General features: G+C 48.8%; 1 long non-coding RNA gene across 1 annotated transcript in view; it reads left to right on the forward strand.

Annotated features, from left to right (window-relative positions):
- The first annotated feature begins 379 nt into the window (after nt 1-379).
- The window catches only part of LOC134943703 (uncharacterized), a 192,415-nt gene continuing 179,340 nt past the window's right edge, over nt 380-13,454 (forward strand). The window contains exon 1 of the long non-coding RNA XR_010181689.1: nt 380-604. This is a non-coding gene — a long non-coding RNA (uncharacterized LOC134943703). The remainder of the gene's footprint in view (nt 605-13,454) is intronic.

Consider the following 13,454-nt stretch of genomic DNA (forward strand, 5'->3'; position numbering starts at 1 on the left):
ATATATGGCACTGGGGGGGGGGATATCTGGCACGGGGTGGATATATGGCACTGGGGGGGGGGATGTCTGGCACTGGGGGGAAATATCTGGCACTGGGGGGGGGATATCTGGCACTGGGAGGGAATATCTGGCCCTGGGGCATATATGGCACTGGGGGAGAATATCTGGCACTGGGGGCATATATGGCACTGGGGGGGGGATATATGGCACTGGGGTGGAATACCTGGCACTGGGGGCATATATGGCACGGGGGCATATCTGGCACTGGGGGCATATATGGCACTCGGGGGGAACATATGGCACTGGCGGCATATCTGGCATTGGGGGAATATCTGGCACTGGGGGGGTATATGTGTACCTAGCACATGGGGGGGGGGCTATATTTGGCACCGGGGGCATGTGAGTACCTGGCACCGTGGGGGAATATCTGGCACTGGGGACATATGTGGCACTGGGAGCACCGCCCTAGCAACAAGGACTACCTCCTAGCAACGAGCATGACACCCAGTGCATGAAACACCTGACAACGAGCATGACACCCAGTGCATGAAACACCTGGCAACGAGCATGACACCCAGTGCATGAAACCCCTGACAACGAGAAGGTAATTGAAAAGTAATTAGAAGCCTTACTGTAGGACTTAATGTGTAATGGGCATTACGGTGTGTGGCATAATGTATCACGGACATTGCGGTGTGTGTCATAATGTGTCACAGGCATTACGGTGTATGGTATACTATATCGCGGGCACTGTGATATGTGGTATAATGTCTCAGGGTCATTGCAGTGTGTGGCATAATGTATCACGGACATTGCGGTGTGTGTCATAATGTGTCAGGCATTACGGTGTGTGGTATACTATATCACGGGCATTGTGGTATGTGGTATAATGTCTCATGGTCATTGCAGTGTGGCATAATACATAACGGGCATTGCGGTGTGTGGCATAGGGTATAACGGGCAGGGCATTGCGGTATGTGTCACAGGCATTACGGTGTATGGTATACTATATCACGGGCATTGTGGTATAATGTCTCAAGGTCATTGCGGTGTGTGTCATAATGTGTCACAGGCATTGTATGTGCTATAATGTATCAGGGGCATTGCAGTGTGTAGCATAATGTATAACGGGCATTGCGATTCCTGTCATAATGTGTCGGGGGCATTACGGTGTGTGGCATAATGTGTCACAGGCATTACGGTGTGTGGCATAATGTAACAGGCATTACAGTGTGTGCATATTGTGTCATGTGCATTGTTGTGTGCGGCATAATGTCTAAGGGCCATTGCAGTATGTGGCATAATGTATACTGGGCATTACTATAAGGAGGAAAAATGACAAATAATGTAAGGGGCATGAATCAGGATTATTTTTCTTTCCTGTGGTGGCTAACGTCTGGGCGTGCAGGTTGCAAAACTGGGGTATAAGGTAGTCTTTTCCTGCAATACCACGCCCCTTTACGAGAAACCACGCCCATTCCAACAAAACCACGCCCCTTTTTTTGCAGCGCGCGCCTTCGGCGCGCGCATATTTATCCCTTTCTTGCTCCCAATTATGCGGCGGGGGGGGCGCCAAAAATTTTTTGGCTTGGGGGAGAAAAATTTCTAGTTACGCCACTGCTGTGATGTGTATGTATTTCTTATCACTGTAAAGTCACACCTCCTGTAATATTTCTGGTGCATCTGCTACAGTTGATGGAGTAAAGGGGGCCCATTTTGCTTAGCACGCCGAGCCGCAGGGGTGTAAATATAGGGGACAATGGAAGGCGATCGCCTCCAAGTGGCAGTCCTGAGGTGGGGACCCTGACTTCCTCCATTGCTCTAGGTCCTGCTTTATGCACCCAGAGCATGAATAAGTATGTGCCAATGTCGTCCCTAGCGAGGATCCGATCTTTAGGTTGACAGTAAGTAGGTCGACAATGTATTGGTCGACAGGGTCTTTAGGTCGACATGTTCTAGGTCGACAGGTCAAAAGGTCGACATGAGTTTTTCACATTTTCTTCTTTTTTTGAACTTTTTCATACTTTACGATCCACGTGGACTACGACTGGGAATGGTAACCGGTGCCGAGCACAGCGGTAGTGGAGCGGGGCACCTTGCCTGAAGCATGATGAGCAAATCGAGCCATGCGAGGGGACACGGTGCACTAATTGGGGCTCCCGGTCACTGTACGAAGAAAATGACACAAAAATAATAATCAAAAACTCATGTCAACCTTTTGACCTGTCGACCTAGACCATGTCGACCTAAAGACCCTGTCGACCTAGCATACTTGACGACCAACTTACTGTCAAACAATAGTGGTCGACCCAAACATTGCTGACCTACTTACTGTCGACCTTACATACCACCACCACCCCCCCCCCCTAATGTACATAAAAGGGGCAGGGCACAGGCTGGAGTGCATGGCCCGTCCATCCTCTGTTGGCTCTTTTACCCTCACACAAGCGAGACCTGCTGCCTTTGCTATTGCTGTGGGAGTACATGCCGAAAGCTTGCCATACGAACCCTATCCCTGCATCCCAAATTTTGGTCTTAATCCAGCTCTGGAGGATGCTGCTGGGGTGTTGGTAATAATGGAGAGGGTGGGGAAGGGGATGCATTACTGGGTACTGCTGGGGTGTTAGTAGTGAATGTGGGTATTGGTGTGTCTGGGGTGTTAGTAGTGAATGTGGGTATTGGTGTGTCTGGGGTGTTAGTAGTGAATGTGGGTATTGGTGTGTCTGGGTACTGCTGGGGTGTCAGTAGTGAATGTGGGTATTGGTGTGTCTGGGGTGTTAGTAGTGAATGTGGGTATTGGTCTGTCTGGGTACTGCTGGGGTGTTAGTAGTGAATGTGGGTATTGGTGTGTCTGGGTACTGCTGGGGTGTTAGTAGTGAATGTGGGTATTGGTGTGTCTGGGTACTGTTGGGGTGTTAGTAGAGATGAGTGGGTTCGGCTCTCAGAGAACCGAACCGTACTGAACTTCACCATTCGAGTCCGGTTCCGAGCTCGGCTTGGGTTTTCCCGCCTGACTCGGAAACCCGAACGAGGCAAAACGTCATCATCCCGTTGTCGGATTCTTGCGGAATATGGATTCCATATAAGGAGCCGCGCATCACGGCCATTTTCACTCCAGTCTCGGAGAGTGTAGTGAGAGGACGTGTCTCCGTCCTCAGTGTCTGTGTGGGGGTGGGAAAGTGGGGTGGCGAGTCTTGTGCTGTGTTGAGCTGCTCAGTCCAGTGTAGTCAGTGTATTGTGCTGCATCAGTCCAGCCAGTCACAGTGTTGGTGTCCTCTGCTGCTATATGTCCCCAGTGCTGCTGTATAAGTCCCTTGCATTTTTGCTGTGTTGTCTTGTATCCGACCAGGGGTAGTATCTTGTGCAGCATCAGTCCAGTGACCAGTCACAGTGGTGGTGTCCTCTGCTGTCATATATTCAGTGTAGCTGTATAAGTCCCTTTCAGTGGTGCTGTGTTGTCCTGCATTAGACCAGGGGAAGTGTCTTGTGCAGCATCAGTCCAGTGACCAGTCACAGTGGTGGTGTCCTCTGCTGCCATATATCTAGTGTAGCTGTATAAGTCCCTTTCAGTGGTGCTGTGTTGTCCTGCATTAGACCAGTGGTAGTGTCCTGGCCATCAGTCATTCCAGTGACCAGGCAGTCACAGTGGTATACGCTGCTGCTATATGTCCACTGCTACCGTATTATAATAATAACAACAAGTCCCTCACAGTGTTAATGTGTTGTGCTGCATCAGACCAGTGGTAGTGTCCTGGCCATCAGCTATTGGTCATTCCTGTGCCGCATATTGTGTTATATAACTCCAGAAACATACTGGAGAACAAAAGTTTGAGGATAAAATAGGGAGAGATCAAGAACCACTTCCTTCTAGTGCTGAGGCTGCTGCCACTAGCCATGACATAGACGATGAAATGCCATTGTCGTCTGCCGAGGCCGATGCCCAATGTGATAGTAGAGGGCATGTAAAATCCAAAAAGCCAAAGTTCAGTAAAAAGACCCAAAAAAAGAAATTGAAATGGTCTGAGGAGAAACGTAAACTTGCCAATATGCCATTTACGACACGGAGTGGCAAGGAACGGCTGAGGCCCTGGCCTATGTTCATGACTAGTGGTTAAGCTTCACATGACGATGGAAGCCCTCATAACTGAGGCCTTGACACTTATGTTGGATTTAGTCAATTGATGGAGGTATTGTGTCCCTGGTACCAAATCCCATCTAGATTCCACTTCACTAGGCAGGCAATACCGAAATTTTGCCATTTTAATTCCAGTGATTTGGACAGGTAATTATTAATTACAGTGATTTTGTCAATTAATTCCAGTGATTTGGACGTATAATTCCAGTGCTTTTGCAGTATAATTCCAGTGATTTGGACATATAATTATTAATTACAGTGATTTTGCCAATTAATTCTAGTGATTTGGACGTTTAATTCAAGTGATTTTGCCAATTAATTCCAGTGATTTGGACGTATAATTATTAATTACAGTAATCTTGCCAATTAATTCCAGTGATTTGGACGTATAATTACAGTAATCTTGCCAATTAATTCCAGTGATTTGGACGTATAATTCCAGTGATTTTGACGTATAATTCCAGTTGGAATTGTTTGTGTCGCTTGGCTTAGTCATACAGCTACCTCATTGCACCTCTTTGACATATTTGCATGAGGTGATGTTTGGGGCCTAGTTTTTGAAAATTGCCATCCTGTGTTACACTGCCGTATGAGTCCAGGGGTACTGCTGTATTAGTCCTGGGGTACTGCCGTATAAGTCCACCAATTGCAGATTTTTTTAAAAATAACTGGAGCGTGCTGGAGATGCTATCAGTGGACCGAACACTACTAGATGGGCCAGGTGGTTGTGTCGCTTAGCTTAGTCACACAGCAACCTCGGTGCACCTTTTTTTCTTCTTTGCATCACGTGCTATTAGGGGCCTTTTTTTGATATCTGCCCTCCTGTCTGCCACTGCAGTGCCACTCCTAGATGGGCCAATTGTTTGTGTCGCTTGGCTTAGTCATACAACTACCTCATTGCAATTATTTTTCTTCTTTGCATGATGTGCTGTTTGGGGCCTTTTGTTTGCATATCTGCCCTCCTGTCTGCCACTGCAGTGCCACGCCTAGATGGGCCAATTGTTTGTGTCGCTTGGCTTAGTCATACAACTAACTCATTGCAATTCTTTTTCTTCTTTGCATGATGTGCTTTTTGGGGCCTTTTTTTTTTATATCTGCCCTCCTGTCTGCCACTGCAGTGCCACGCCTAGATGGGCCAATTGTTTGTGTCGCTTGGCTTAGTCATACAACTACCTCATTGCAATTCTTTTTCTTTTTTTGCATGATGTGCTGTTTGGGGCCTTTTTTTCATATCTGCCCTCCTGTCTGCCACTGCAGTGCCACGCCTAGATGGGCCAATTGTTTGTGTCGCTTGGCTTAGTCATACAACTACCTTATTGCAATTCTTTTTCTTCTTTGCATGATGTGCTTTTTGGGGCCTTTTTTTTTATATCTGCCCTCCTGTCTGACACTGCAGTGCCACTCCTAGATGGGCCAGGTGTTTGTGTTGTCCACTTGTGTCACTTAGCTTAGTCATCCAGCAACCTCGGTGCAACCTTTTGGCCAAAAAACAATATTTTGAGGTGTTCAGAATAGACTGGAAATGAGTGGAAATGATTGTTATTGAGGTTAATAATACCGTAGGAGCAAAATTACCCCCAAATTTTGTGATTCTAGCTGGTTTATGTTTTTTTCAAAAATCATCCAGATCCAAAACCAAAACACGAAAGGGTGGTTTTGGCAAAACCAAGCCAAAACCAAAACACGAAAGTGGAATTAGAACCAAAACCAAAACACAAAACACGAAAAGTGACAGCCGCACATCTCTAGGTGTTAGTGGTGAATGTGGGTATTGGTGTGTCTGGGTGTTGCTGGGGTGTTAGTAGTGAATGTGGGTATTGGTGTGTCTGGGTGCTGCTGGGGTGTTGGTAGTGAAGGAGGGGTGGGGGGAGCAGAGGCGTAACTAAGGGGGGTCGAGCAGGGCAAGTGCTCAGAGCACCATGGCAGGCCCAGCAGATGAGAGAGGCACCGGCCAGGGCATCGTACGTGATTCGCCCGCCTCCGTCATTGTGCTGCTGCCGCCCTCCCGCCCTTTACCACTAGACCCATGGACATGGTGCTCGGCGGTGTTCGAGCAACAGCAGCACCCAGCCTCCTGCTGTTGGGAGGAAGCGTGACCACGGCACCAGCGCCATGCTCCCTGCTGCTTGGCCACCCTTGCTCCTAACGTGCAGGCTTCCTGACTCCTGGCTCCTAGCTGAAGGTAAGGGGGGTGAAACAACACAGACACACACAAAAACAAACACACTCTCACTCTCTGAAGGGGGGAGGGGGACACAAAGAGACACAGAATGAAGGGCAGGCTTGTGGGGGCCCCAGGGCAACAAATTTGTGGGGGCCCCATCAATAAATATTGAGGCCACCCACCAGTGGCGTAACTAGTGGGTGCGAGCAGGGCACGTGCTGTGGGCATCATGGCAGACCCAGCAGAGGGAGGAGCCACCAGCACCTGCACGGCCTGCCCGCTCCACTCTGACCAATGCCACCAGAACTCCAGTCATCCTCCCCGCCCTCCACAATTGCGGTGTCCCTGAGCCTTCCGCCCGCCAGCCCTCCACCATGTCTGTTTGTTGCTGGGAACATGCTCCCTTCCTAATGAACGGAGTGCCGAACCAGGTGTGGACGGATTACTGTGCCGGGGCATCAGTCTGGGTCCCGGGTGTCTGAGAGGCACACATGCCAGCACAGGGTGCTCAGGTGTGGTGCAGTCTCCCTGACAGCAGCAGCAGCAGCAGCAGCAGCATGGGCTCCCAGTGCATGGGAGAAGAGATGGGGAGTAGAAGGCGGAGTCCGAGAAGGAAAGAGCTGGTGGTGGAACATGCTGTGGGAGAGACCACTGACCCCTTCTGTCCCAGGATGGGAGAGAGGTGTGGTGTATGTATCCCCTTGGGTACGCATTCCTGTCAGCGCGGGACCTCGCACACAGTCCCCCACTGCTCACGGTTCCTAGCTCCTGCCTCACAGATGGTAAGGGGGTGAGGAATGGGAGAGGATTACAAGGGGGGGGTGACACAAAAGAAGGTGTTAGAAGTGTGTGCGGGACACACAGAGAGACAGATTGCGATGGCGTGCTGAATGACGACACAGGGGGAGGTGATGGTGTGCTGAGTGACGTCACAGGGGGAGATGATGGTGTGATGAGTAATGACGCAGAGGGAGATAATGGTGTGCTGAGTGACGACGCAGGGGGAGATGATGGTGACGACGCAGGGTGGGAGATGATGTGCTGAGAAACGACGCAAGCAGAGGTGATGGTGTGGCTGAGAGATGATGCGGGGAAAGGTGATGGTGTGACTGAGAGATGACATGAGGGGGAGATGATAGTGTGCCTGAGAGACGCAGGGGGCAGGATGTGACACGGGACAGGATGTGACACAGGGGACAGGATGTTAGTCTTGTTGAACCGCTGTTGTATGATACTGACCTTGTTAAAAATCCTACATAAACAGGCATCTTCTGGACGACGTGATCTCCTACATGAATAGTGAATAACAACTGAAGATGCCGTTTGCCTTAAGATACATTTCTTCAGAGGTTCCATATTGTGAGAAACCATCATATAGCTAATGTGCATGTTGAATTGAAAAGAATGTTGTGACGTGAAACAGGTGGCGTGTCATGTTGGCACACCCCATTTTCAGTGGCCACACCCCTTCAGGTATGTGACCAGGCCCATTTTCTGGCGCGCGCACACAATTTCTTTGTAGGCCTTTTTTTTCATTATTATTATTATTATTATTATTATTTTTTTTTGGGGGGGGAGTGCCATTCCTAATTTTGCCCTGGGCTCCAAAAACCCTAGTTACACCTCTGGGGGGGGGAGTGTGTGGCTAAGTGCTGCTGGGATTTAGATGTTGGTAGTAAATGCGATCTGGGAGGGGCACGAACAACTATTTGCTTGTCTCCTGGTATGAGCTTGCACGCATGCCGAGCTGGACCTATGTCTTGTTTTTGGACAGCTCTACATACTGTATATGTAAAACCCCACTGGTACTAGGTATGCAAAAACTGCAGTCACTGTGTATAGTGCATCACACTTACTCTGCCCCGGCTTGTCATGGGTTCAGGCACAGATACCAGAGGGTCCCCAGAATAATCAGGTGTTTAATTACTGTTGCATTGTGGGAGTGGACTACAGGTGTCGGTGCAGCGCATAAAGAATTGGGCGCCGGGCCATCCCATAAAACAGAATAACGGTTTATTTAACATCAAAGCAGGGATAACTTCTGAATACTCCTCCAGCACAAAGCATAATGGTTACATTAGATCACATATCAGGGCACCTCCTCCAGCGCATCACTTAATTGCAGCGGCATGAACATGGCGAACAGCATTACGTACCAGGGCATTCTGTGACCAGTAGTGCTACACATACCAGGTTACCGTCTCTCTCTTTCTGTCATAGTGAGGACTCTTGTCCATGGGGGGCTTCTAATCATGCCGCGTGGCTTCCGACCACTCACCCAGATACATCCTCTTGTGAGACTCACACCTGTGGCACATTCTTCTCCTGACATCATCCTTTCACTGGATTCTGAGTACTGCTGCTCTCACACTGCAATCTCTCCCCCTGTCAGGTGCCTTGCTGTGTCTGGCTGCTCTCCCCACATAAACCTGTGAGGAGCTCTCACTTAGGCTACATCTTTCCAGCTCACACACCACGCTTCTCTCCTAGTTAACACACATGCTCCTGCTAACTGACACTCCAGGCTTCTGGCTGCAAAGACCATGCTGCTGCTGCATGACAGCCTTTTATAACCTTTTATTCCCAAGGAGACATTCTATCTGTGATTTCCCGCCCTGAGCTCATCTGGGATTTCCCGCCCTGAGCTGCAACTTGGTGAGTCCTGCATTTGCTTTTTGCAGGCTGATCTGTTGTGCTGTGAGCTGGGCTGTTAACCCCTTCTGTGCTGCAAGCTGTAGGCTGCTGGCTCAGTTCTATACAGCTCCAACAACCCTTTTACTTTTATTACAGTCATGCTGGCACCTGTAGTGCCACAGTTGATTTGTGCTTGCAGGCCCTTGCAGTTCCAGGGTATTACATATACATTTTATGTTTGTGATTAGATGCAACATGTGACTAACTCAAAATAGAGCCCGTAATTTGAGCACTATAATTCCAATAAGATTTGATGATTGTTATGACTTCAATGTTTTCCTGTGATATTTATCGCCTATGGTGTAGTATTTTCGGAAAGGGGCATTAATATTTTACCCACATAAAACTGCGTACCGAATAGTGGCTTGTAACCAAAGCTCATCAATGTACTGTCTTGTATTCCTCAAGGAATGCTGGAATCTACAAGTCAGAAAGAAAAACACACCCTATGGTGTAGTATTTTGTGGTCTGCACAATCAAAATTTTTATAAAATGCCCTTCTCCATCATAACAATGCATCTGCCCACAAGTCCAGGAAAGTTGCGGATTTTCTGGCCCATGACCACATCAAGGAGCTTGATCATCGTACAATCCAGACCTGGCCCCCTGCGACTGCTTCGTGTTTCCACAAATCAAGCACAAGGTGCGTGAGATTAATTTTGAGTCAACGGAAGCTAAAATGGAGACCTTCATCCAGCATGTAGAAGACATATCTGCTTCAGACTGGCCCAGCTGCTTCACCAAGTGGTTTGAGCTCATGCTACTTTGCATAGATTGCTCTGGCAAATTCTTTGAAAAAATATAATGTGCACTCTGTAAATAAAATACTTTTTGTGTATCCAGAAATGTACAGCACACACCTCGTACCCAAGAACTAATGACTTTCTCTACCCCTAAGCATAGTGTTTCCAATGCCTTGTCCAGCTTGTGCTAGTTCCTCAACTCAACATTTTCATACCTGGACTGATTGCTGAGAACACTTCTCCTGATTCCTCCAGTGAAAGAATAAAGAAAAGATTTATTGTGTTATATCTATCTCCACACAATGCGGCATGCAGTCCAGTCTACCTTTGGTCAATGAGTCTAATTCAGACCTGATCACTAGGCTGCGTTATCGCACAGCGGGTGAGCAGGTAAAAACTGCGCATGCAATGCACAGGCACGTTGCACGGGTACAAAGCGGATTGCCGCTCAGCGATGGGTTTGTACGAAGAATCCATTTGCACAGGCGTTCGCAAGGAGATTGACAGGAAGAAGCCGATTGTGAGTGTCAACTGACCATTTTCCGGGAGTGGTTGGAAAAACACAGGCGTGTAGAGATGTGCACTTGAAATTTTTCGGGTTTTGTGTTTTGGTTTTGGGTTCGGTTCCGCGGCCGTGTTTTGGGTTCGACCGCGTTTTGGCAAAACCTCACCGAATTTTTTTTGTCGGATTCGGGTGTGTTTTGGATTCGGGTGTTTTTTTCAAAAAACACTAAAAAACAGCTTAAATCATAGAATTTGGGGGTCATTTTGATCCCAAAGTATTATTAACCTCAAAAACCATAATTTCCACTCATTTTCAGTCTATTCTGAACACCTCACACCTCACAATATTATTTTTAGTCCTAAAATTTGCACCGAGGTCGCTGGATGACTCAGCTAAGCGACCCTAGTGGCCGACACAAACACCTGGCCCATCTAGGAGTGGCACTGCAGTGTCACGCAGGATGGCCCTTCCAAAAAACACTCCCCAAACAGCACATGACGCAAAGAAAAAAAGAGGCGCAATGAGGTAGCTGTGTGAGTAAGATTAGCGACCCTAGTGGCCGACACAAACACCTGGCCCATCTAGGAGTGGCACTGCAGTGTCACGCAGGATGGCCCTTCCAAAAAACACTCCCCAAACAGCACATGACGCAAAGAAAAAAAGAGGCGCAATGAGGTAGCTGTGTGAGTAAGGTAAGCGACCCTAGTGGCCGACACAAACACCTGGCCCATCTAGGAGTGGCACTGCAGTGTCACGCAGGATGGCCCTTCCAAAAAACACTCCCCAAACAGCACATGACGCAAAGAAAAAAAGAGGCGCAATGAGGTAGCTGTGTGAGTAAGGTAAGCGACCCTAGTGGCCGACACAAACACCTGGCCCATCTAGGAGTGGCACTGCAGTGTCACGCAGGATGGCCCTTCCAAAAAACACTCCCCAAACAGCACATGACGCAAAGAAAAAAAGAGGCGCAATGAGGTAGCTGTGTGAGTAAGATAAGCGACCCTAGTGGCCGACACAAACACCTGGCCCATCTAGGAGTGTCACTGCAGTGTCACGCAGGATGGCCCTTCCAAAAAACACTCCCCAAACAGCACATGACGCTAAGAAAAAAAGAGGCACAATGAGGTAGCTGTGTGAGTAAGATAAGCGACCCTAGTGGCCGACACAAACACCTGGCCCATCTAGGAGTGGCACTGCAGTGTCACGCAGGATGGCCCTTCCAAAAAACACTCCCCAAACAGCACATGACGCAAAGAAAAAAAGAGGCGCAATGAGGTAGCTGTGTGAGTAAGGTAAGCGACCCTAGTGGCCGACACAAACACCTGGCCCATCTAGGAGTGGCACTGCAGTGTCACGCAGGATGGCCCTTCCAAAAAACACTCCCCAAACAGCACATGACGCAAAGAAAAAAAGAGGCGCAATGAGGTAGCTGTGTAAGTAAGGTAAGCGACCCTAGTGGCCGACACAAACACCTGGCCCATCTAGGAGTGGCACTGCAGTGTCACGCAGGATGGCCCTTCCAAAAAACACTCCCCAAACAGCACATGACGCAAAGAAAAAAAGAGGCGCAATGAGGTAGCTGTGTGAGTAAGGTAAGCGACCCTAGTGGCCGACACAAACACCTGGCCCATCTAGGAGTGGCACTGCAGTGTCACGCAGGATGGCCCTTCCAAAAAACACTCCCCAAACAGCACATGACGCAAAGAAAAAAAGAGGCGCAATGAGGTAGCTGTGTGAGTAAGATAAGCGACCCTAGTGGCCGACACAAACACCTGGCCCATCTAGGAGTGGCACTGCAGTGTCACGCAGGATGGCCCTTCCAAAAAACACTCCCCAAACAGCACATGACGCTAAGAAAAAAAGAGGCACAATGAGGTAGCTGTGTGAGTAAGATAAGCGACCCTAGTGGCCGACACAAACACCTGGCCCATCTAGGAGTGGCACTGCAGTGTCACGCAGGATGCCCCTTCCAAAAAACACTCCCCAAACAGCACATGACGCAAAGAAAAAAAGAGGCGCAATGAGGTAGCTGTGTGAGTAAGGTAAGCGACCCTAGTGGCCGACACAAACACCTGGCCCATCTAGGAGTGGCACTGCAGTGTCACGCAGGATGGCCCTTCCAAAAAACACTCCCCAAACAGCACATGACGCAAAGAAAAAAAGAGGCGCAATGAGGTAGCTGTGTGAGTAAGATAAGCGACCCTAGTGGCCAACACAAACACCTGGCCCATCTAGGAGTGGCACTGCAGTGTCACGCAGGATGGCCCTTCCAAAAAACACTCCCCAAACAGCACATGACGCAAAGAAAAAAAGAGGCGCAATGAGGTAGCTGTGTGAGTAAGATAAGCGACCCTAGTGGCCGACACAAACACCTGGCCCATCTAGGAGTGGCACTGCAGTGTCACGCAGGATGGCCCTTCAAAAAAATACTCCCCAAACAGCACATGACGCAAAGAAAAATTAAAGAAAAAAGAGGTGCAAGATGGAATTGTCCTTGGGCCCTCCCACCCACCCTTATGTTGTATAAACAGGACATGCACACTTTAACCAACCCATCACTTCAGTGACAGGGTCTGCCACACGACTGTGACTGAAATGACAGGTTGGTTTGGACCCCCACCAAAAAAGAAGCAATTAATCTCTCCTTGCACAAACTGGCTCTACAGAGGCAAGATGTCCACCTCATCATCATCCTCCGATATATCACCGTGTACATCCCCCTCCTCACAGATTATCAATTCGTCCCCACTGGAATCCACCATCTCAGCTCCCTGTGTACTTTGTGGAGGCAATTGCTGCTGGTCAATGTCTCCACGGAGGAATTGATTATAATTCATTTTAATGAACATCATCTTCTCCACATTTTCTGGAAGTAACCTCGTACGCCGATTGCTGACAAGGTGAGCGGCGGCACTAAACACTCTTTCGGAGTACACACTTGTGGGAGGGCAACTTAGGTAGAATAAAGCCAGTTTGTGCAAGGGCCTCCAAATTGCCTCTTTTTCCTGCCAGTATAAGTACGGACTGTGTGACGTGCCTACTTGGATGCCGTCACTCATATAATCCTCCACCATTCTTTCAATGGGGAGAGAATCATATGCAGTGACAGTAGACGACATGTCCGTAATCGTTGGCAGGTCCTTCAGTCCGGACCAGATGTCAGCATCAGCAGTCGCTCCAGACTGCCCTGCATCACCGCCAGCGGGTGGGCTC

This window comes from Pseudophryne corroboree, chromosome 7 (genome assembly GCF_028390025.1).
Source record: "Pseudophryne corroboree isolate aPseCor3 chromosome 7, aPseCor3.hap2, whole genome shotgun sequence".
Taxonomy (NCBI): domain Eukaryota; kingdom Metazoa; phylum Chordata; class Amphibia; order Anura; family Myobatrachidae; genus Pseudophryne; species Pseudophryne corroboree.